Source organism: Pelobates fuscus, chromosome 12 (assembly GCF_036172605.1).
Source record: "Pelobates fuscus isolate aPelFus1 chromosome 12, aPelFus1.pri, whole genome shotgun sequence".
Lineage (NCBI taxonomy): Eukaryota > Metazoa > Chordata > Amphibia > Anura > Pelobatidae > Pelobates > Pelobates fuscus.
In genome coordinates, this window is record NC_086328.1 from 46,313,304 (window position 1) to 46,320,798 (window position 7,495).

Sequence of the window (7,495 nt, forward strand, 5' to 3'; positions counted from 1 at the left end):
GTATGCATGTATGTCTATGTATGTATGTCTGTCTGGATGCATGCATGTCTGTTTGTATGTCTATGTCTGTCTGTATGCGTGTATGTCTGTGTGTCTGGATGCATGTATGTGTATGTATGTCTGTCTGTGTATGTATGTCTGTCTGCATGCATGTATGACTGTCCGTATGTCTATGTGTGTATGTCTGTATGTATGTCTGTGTGTATGTCTATGTATGTATGTCTGTATGTATGTATATGTCTGTTTGTATGTATGTATGTCTGTGTGTATGTCTGTATGTATGTCTGTGTCTGTATGCATATATGTGTATGTCTGTCTGTCTGTCTGTATGTCTGTGTGTCTGTATGCATGTATGTGTATGTCTGTATGTGTATGTATGTATGTCTGTGTGTCTGTATGCATGTCTGTGTCTGTATGTATGTATGTATGTCTGTATGCATGTATGTGTATGTATGTCTGTCTGTATGCATGTATGTCTGTCTGTCTGTCTGACTGCATGAATGTATGTCTACGTATGTATGTCTGTCTATGTATGTTTGTGTATGTCTGTATGCATACATGTATGTCTGTATGCATGTATGTCTGTATGTATGTCTATGTATGTATATATGTATGTCATTATATATGTATATATGTATGTCTGTATGTCAGTATGAATGTATGTCTGCATATTATTATGAACGTAGGTCTGTGTGTATGGATGTCTGTATGCATGTATGTCTGTCAGTATGTCTGTATATATGCATGTATGTCAGTCTGTATGTCTGTATGCCATTATGAATGTATGTGTGTATGGATGTCCGTGTCTGTATGAATGTGTGTGTGTGTGTGTGTGTGTGCGTATGTATGTATGTATGTCAGTGTCTGTATGTATGTGTGTCTGTATGTATGTTATTATGTGTCTGTCTGTCACTATGTATGCCTGTGTGTATGTCTCAGTATGTGTGTGTTAGTATGTATGCCTGTATGCGTGCATGTCTGTTTCAGTATGTGTGTCTGTTAGTATGTATCTGTGTCCTTTTGTATCAGTGTGTGTCTGTGTGTGGACCCAGTGGGCGGTATTTGGAGGCGGGCCCGAGGGGGCCCAGACCCTGAGCTGAGTTAGGGGCCCCAAAATTTCTGGTGGCGGCCCTGAGTACATGTGCTGTGAGGTATTAAGGACATGTAGCAACTGTAGTTACGTTTAGTTATAGTTAAGTTTAGTTACTGTATAGTCTAGTCTATCAACGACACAAGTAATGCCCATATACATACAGGTAAGTAAGTTTGGCTAGTTAAGTCGGTAGAGCGGCAACAGTAACTGTGGGTCAACTTACTAGGTAGGTGTGGTCAGTTATGTCAGTACCGCTGCTGCAGCGTTTAAAGTGGTTTCACATTATATACAGACTAGGTCGGTTCTGACTTGCAAGCAGTTTCTACTTCAACAATAAATCGTATAAGCAGGCTTGGTCTGATATGTCATTAGAGCATCACTGAAGCATTACTATTACACAGAGACTATGCAGTGCAATTATGGTAATGGTTGTACCTATCAGGCTAGTTAATCTACCAGTAGCTACAATTACATGCATATGCGGAATAAGAAGCTGGAACCATGTTAGAAAGTCCCCTGGGGTCCCCCAGGTTCAGGTCCTTCTCTGGACAGTTCAGCAGTGCGATGGTCATTTTCCGGTATCGTGGTTTAACGTGCCGTGTCAGGTCTCCCGGTCGTTGAGCCAGGGGTGTAGTATACATTGGGCTATTCATCCGATACCTTGTTGGGGCTGTGCAGCGACCCGCCACGTGTGTCCGTCTGGTGGGGTTTCGATGTAATGAGTCTCCGGGCGCGGTGGGTGTCTTTGAGGTGAGTCATTTATTTGATTCGTGGATGACCTTAGTATGGAAGGTGTTCTAGGCATGGGGCTTGGTGTCAGCGGTGTGCTCCTTTTCACTGCTCTGTGCCAGTGAGTTGCCTGTCTGGCCCTGGAGCAGGTAGGGGATTTGGCTGGTCTATGCAGCTTACTGTGGTTGCTCCGCTGTGGTAGTTGATGCTTGGCGGGGAGGTCTCGAGTAGCTCTCGGCACGGGTAGGCGGGCAGCTTTGCGCCTGGGAGCTTGCTGTGCTCTCTCTCCCTGCGGAGGCACACTCCAGTCTGGTGGCTTGGTGGTGTGAGCAGCCGTTTGCCGCTCTGCCTCAGATGCTTGGATACGCTCCTCTAACTTCTGCCAGAAGTGTTGGAATATTGCATCCAGGCGTTGCGAGTTGAGGTCAGTTGAGTGATATTGATGCGCTTGTAGGCCCTGTTGGCCGGACGATTGAGCAGTCGCCATTTTGATTTCCCAGTGCGGGTTATGTGTTGCTTATTTCCACGTGGAGTACAGAGTAGGTAAGGTAGTTAACCCCAGTGTGTCCCGTGGGGACCGGGATATCCCCCGCCGGTCAAGGGGGGGGGGGGGAGGTAGAAGTGTATCTGAGCCAAACCGGGATCTATGAAGTGAGGAGATCGGCCGCCTCTCCCCAGCTCCGTCCCCAGTAGACCGCAACAGCGAGACACGGTTTCCAGTGGAGTAGACAGTCCGCAGGGGTCCCCCAACTCGGCTAGTGCCCTTGCTTGGTCGTAGTCTTTCCTTAACCGAGGGATATCACCTCAGATGCAGTAAAATGCTTAAGAGCTCAGGCACCGCACGTCTGCTCTGCATGGCAGCCTGGCCCCCCCCCCCCCCCCCAAAAAAAGGATTCTTTACTGCGCACCACACTGTCAAACCCAGCAAAAATGATTATTTGCCACTTTTACCACAGTTTTACCACTGTCAGACACCTCAAAATAATTATTGACTACACTATGGCTGTATTACACTGTCAAACCCAGAGAAAAATATTATTTGAGTTTGCTTGTACCAATGCTACTGTCATGCACCAAATTGCTCTTTCCAACTGATGACAATTAAAGGGACTCTGCAATAGAAGGACCCTGCAGTGCCCCTCTTCCTCCCCCCCCCCTCCCCAACCCCTCCCCATCCAATGTTGCTGAAAGGGTTAAAACCCCTTCAGTGACTTACCTGAATCCAGCGCCGATGTCCCTCGGCCATGGATCAGGCTCCGCCCATGCTCCTCCCCCCCGACATCAGCCGGCAGGGGAGACCTAATGAGCATGCATGGCAATGGCCACTACGTGCATTAGACTTCCCCATAGGAAAGCATTATTGGTTAGCACAGCACTCGGACCAATCCATTGCCATTCAGCTTGTATAGTTGCATAGAAGTCTACGATGAAAAAAAGATTAAAGTCCATCAAATTCAACCTTAAACCTCAGAGTGATATCCACAAGGTCAATCAGAAAGTTATCCAGTAACACAGCAGATCCAGAGGCGAACTCAGGTTAGCTCTTACTAACACATACAAACTTGCATACAATGACAATAAACAATAACTCAAACATATACACTGTGTAAGTTAATACCTACACAGACACTTAAAAACACAGATATGTAGCTAATTACACAAAAACTTGTACAAATCCTACCCGTGGAGGTTATGAGACACCAAGACACCCAGTAAACATAAGGGCAGAATGATTTTGCAGAAATTTACAATACTGGGTCAAACTTTTGCATCACTAAAAAGATAGACAACAATAAAAAAAATCTTATGGTTGTTGCTGCTCTTGTGACCACGTGATCCTCCATGACTGATCCTGGACTGCTACCTTTGGGACATCTGTGGCATTGTGCATTTTTTTGGGTAAGGAGGACCTTGGCAGGTGGTCCCCAAGATGCCAGGGACTGCCTGGCTGTAAGCAGCAGCTGACTGAAGAGGCATCCCCCACTTTGTGAGGATGTTTCTTTTGTCAAATCCTGCTGATGGCCAGACAATAAATGTCCCTGGCATCTTGGGGGAGGCACTTGCCATTATCCTCCCTAGCCAACAAATCGCACAATGGCTTCTCAGGTGGGGGGACATTTCTCCTTGTGCTCACCCTTGGTTCCTCCACTGACTGGCTGCAGGTTCACACGGCGCGACAGCTAACTCCACCTGAAACACTTGCACGCCTGCTATCCAGCAGGCAACAGGGAGATCAAGCAAAAAACGGCTTGAGCTTAGAAGATACCAGCCGTGACTCTGTGCTGGAGACTGCTATATGTTTACGTAGATGGTAAGATGAGGTGGGAATCAGGGGCGGGCTGGGGGGGGGGGCAGGGAGGCAATTGCCCCCCAGGCCGCCCTAAATAATTAGAAAAATGGCCACTGCAGGGCCGGTCCTGGGCGCCAGGAGGAGGGGGTGCCGCGCGGAGCAGGCTGATAGCCTGTCACATGGAGCCCAGCAGGTGGCCAGCTGGCCACTTACGGTGCCCCAGTAGCAAGGCAGAGTAGGCACCTGCTTGTCCCAGATGGCAGGTGCCTACTCTGCAGCAATATACCGGCCGGTGTTCAGGCACGCGGCGGCGAGGGAGCTCTGCTGATGATCTTTGAGCTCTGCTGATGATCTTCATGCTCCCTCGCGCGCCCTCTCTGGTGATGCCGGGAGCCGGAATATGACGTAATTCCGTCCCCGCATCACTAAACTGCGCGAGGGAGCAGAGAGGAGCAGGAATATGATGGAAGTCACTAGACCCCGGGGAAAGGACCCAGAGGACTCCTAAAGGTAGGAGCAACAAGAAATAAAATAAATTTGGGAGTGTGTGTGTCTGGAAGTGTGTGTGTGTCTGGAAGTGTGTGTGTGTGTGTGTGTGTCTGGAACTGTGTGTGTGTGTAAGTGTGTGTGTGTGTGTGTAAGTGTGTGTGTGTGTCTGGAAGTGTGTGTGTGTCTGGAAGTGTGTGTGTGTCTGGAAGTGTGTGTGTGTGGAAGTGTGTGTGTGTGTCTGGAAGTGTGTGTGTTTCTGGAAGTGTGTGTGTGTCTGGAAGTGTGTGTGTGTGTCTGGAAGTGTGTGTGTGTCTGGAAGTGTGTGTGTGTCTGGAAGTGTGTGTCTGGAAGTGTGTGTGTGTGTGTGTCTGGAAGTGTGTGTCTGGAAGTGTGTGTCTGGAAGTGTGTGTGTGTGTGTGTCTGGAAGTGTGTGTGTGTCTGGAAGTGTGTGTGTGTGTCTGGAAGTGTTTGTGTGTGTCTGTCAGAGCCGTCTTTCCGTATGGGGCCCTACCGCGCTGCCCAGCATGCCCGGCCGACAGGGGAGATCCTTTGATCTCCCCTGCCGGCCAACGGAGAGGTGGCCTTGTTTTCTGGCCTTGTGCCGGTGAGGGAGATCTTAATTCAATCGGGGAGAGAGGTAGCTGCCTAGGACCCAGGGCTGCAGGAGAGGCCGACCTGTAAGGCAGATCGTCCCTCCCGCAAGCAGGCTGTGTGGAGCGTTGCAGCTCATTACCATTGCAATGCTCCACACAGCATTCTGCGCGCAGGAGGACAGGAGACAGCCTGCAGCCAGACAAGCTGCAGGCTGTACAGAATTCACAACTGGACCACCAGGGCTGGCTGTGTCCCAGCCTCTTTCACCAAAGGTAAGAAGAAGGGTGGGGGGGACATATAGATTTTATTTAACATATAGTAGTAGTAAAAAAAAACAAAAAACATTTGCTACCTGCACCCCTCAAACACACACACAGCACCCAACACACATATAGCACTCCACACACACGCAGCACCCCACTCACATAGCACTCCACACACACACGCAGCACCCCACTCAAATAGCACCCAACACTCACATAGCATTCCACACACACACAGCACCCCACACGCACCGCACCCGTACACACAAACACATACACTGCACCCCTCACTGCAGTGTGTGTGTATTCAGCATTCTGTGTGTGTGTTCAGCCATCTGTGTATGTATTCAACCGTCTGTGTATGTATTCAGCCGTCTGTGTGTATGTTTGTGTATGTTTGTATTCAGCGGACTGTGTATGTATTCAGCACTCTCTATGTGTACTCAGCAGTCTGTGTGTGTGTGTGTGTGTGTCCATCAGTCTGTATGCGTGTATTCATCAGTCGTCGTGTGTATGCATTCAGCAGTTGGTGTGTGACTGCATTCAGCAGTCTGTGTGTATGTATTGAATGTATGCATTGCATTTGTTGGAGGTACTTCTAAATATAATCTTCGTTGTATCTATAATTTACATTTTTATTCCTGTAAGTTGTGTAGGCAGGGCCCCAGTGCACTGCTTTGCCTGGGGGCCCATAATGTTGTTAAGATGGCACTGGTGTCTGTCAGTGTGTGTGTGTGTGTGTGTCAGCAAGTGTGTCTGTCAAGTAAGTGTCTGTCAGTGAATGTGTGTGTGTGTCTGCCTGTCAGTGTGTGTGTGTATGTGTTTGCCTGTCATTGAGTGTTTGTCAGGGTTTGTGTGTGTATGTTATTGAGAGTGAGTGCCAGTGTGTCTGTCAGCAGGGCCAGCCTTTGAGGTATGCAAGCTGTGGGGTCATGTAGGGCGCAATAACAACAGAGGCGCCCGGCGGCCAACACAGCTCACAAGTTTTGGACACCAGCATATTTAATTTAAACGATTCCCTGGTGGTCCATTGGTGCGCACCAGCAGTAGGTGCAGTCAGATCATATCCCTTGTGGTTCCGGTGCTCAGTTAGTGAGTCAGAGCACAGGCTCAGAGATTCTCAGCCTGCGCTCTAACAACATTGAAAGTCGGAGCCGCGAAGGAGTGGGTATGGCAAAGAGCTACTAATTAGCATAATATCAATATCCGTTATAAAATCAGGAAAAGGTGGCCATGGATGGTGAGTTGATTCAGGGGTGCAATGGGCCACTCAGTGGCGGATCCAGAGCCTGATCTCGGGAGGGGCACTTGTAGATTATTTAAATAAATAATCCAGACACAATAACCACTACAGCTCAGTGTAGTGGTTATAGTGCCAATAATGCCAAGACCCCCTCCCAGAGTAAGTAGTCAAACTGTTTAAGAACTGTTTGACAACTTACCTGAGGTCCTCTGGGAAATGGGGCTGTTGTAGGGCAGAGGAGCAGTGGTATGTGTGAGTGGTGCAATGTGTGAGGGGTGCAGTGTGTGTGTGTGTGAGGGGGACAGTGTATTAGCAGTGTGTGTGTGAAGGTTGCAGTGTGTACGTGAGGGCGGCAGTATATGTCAGGGGTGCAGTGTGTGTGTGGATCAGTATGTGTGTGTGACAGTTACAGTGTGTGTGTGTGTATTGCAGTGTATTTGTGGGGCAATGTATGTGTGTGGGGGCAATGTGTTTAGGGGGGCAGTGTGTGTTTGTAGGGGCAATGTGTGTTTATGGGGGGCAGTGTATGTGTATATGGGGGCAATGTGTATATGGGGGGCAGGGGCAATGTGTGTGGATATGGGGGGCAGGGGCAATGTGTGTGTGTGTATGGGGGGCAGGGGCAATGTGTGTGTGTATGGGGGGCAGGGGCAATGTGTGTGTGTGTATGGGGGCAGGGACAATGTGTGCGCATATGGGGGGCAGGGGCAATGTGTGCGCGTATGGGGGGCAGGGGCAATGTGTGCGCGTATGGGGGGCAGGGGCAATGTGTGTGCGTATGGGGGGCAGGGGCA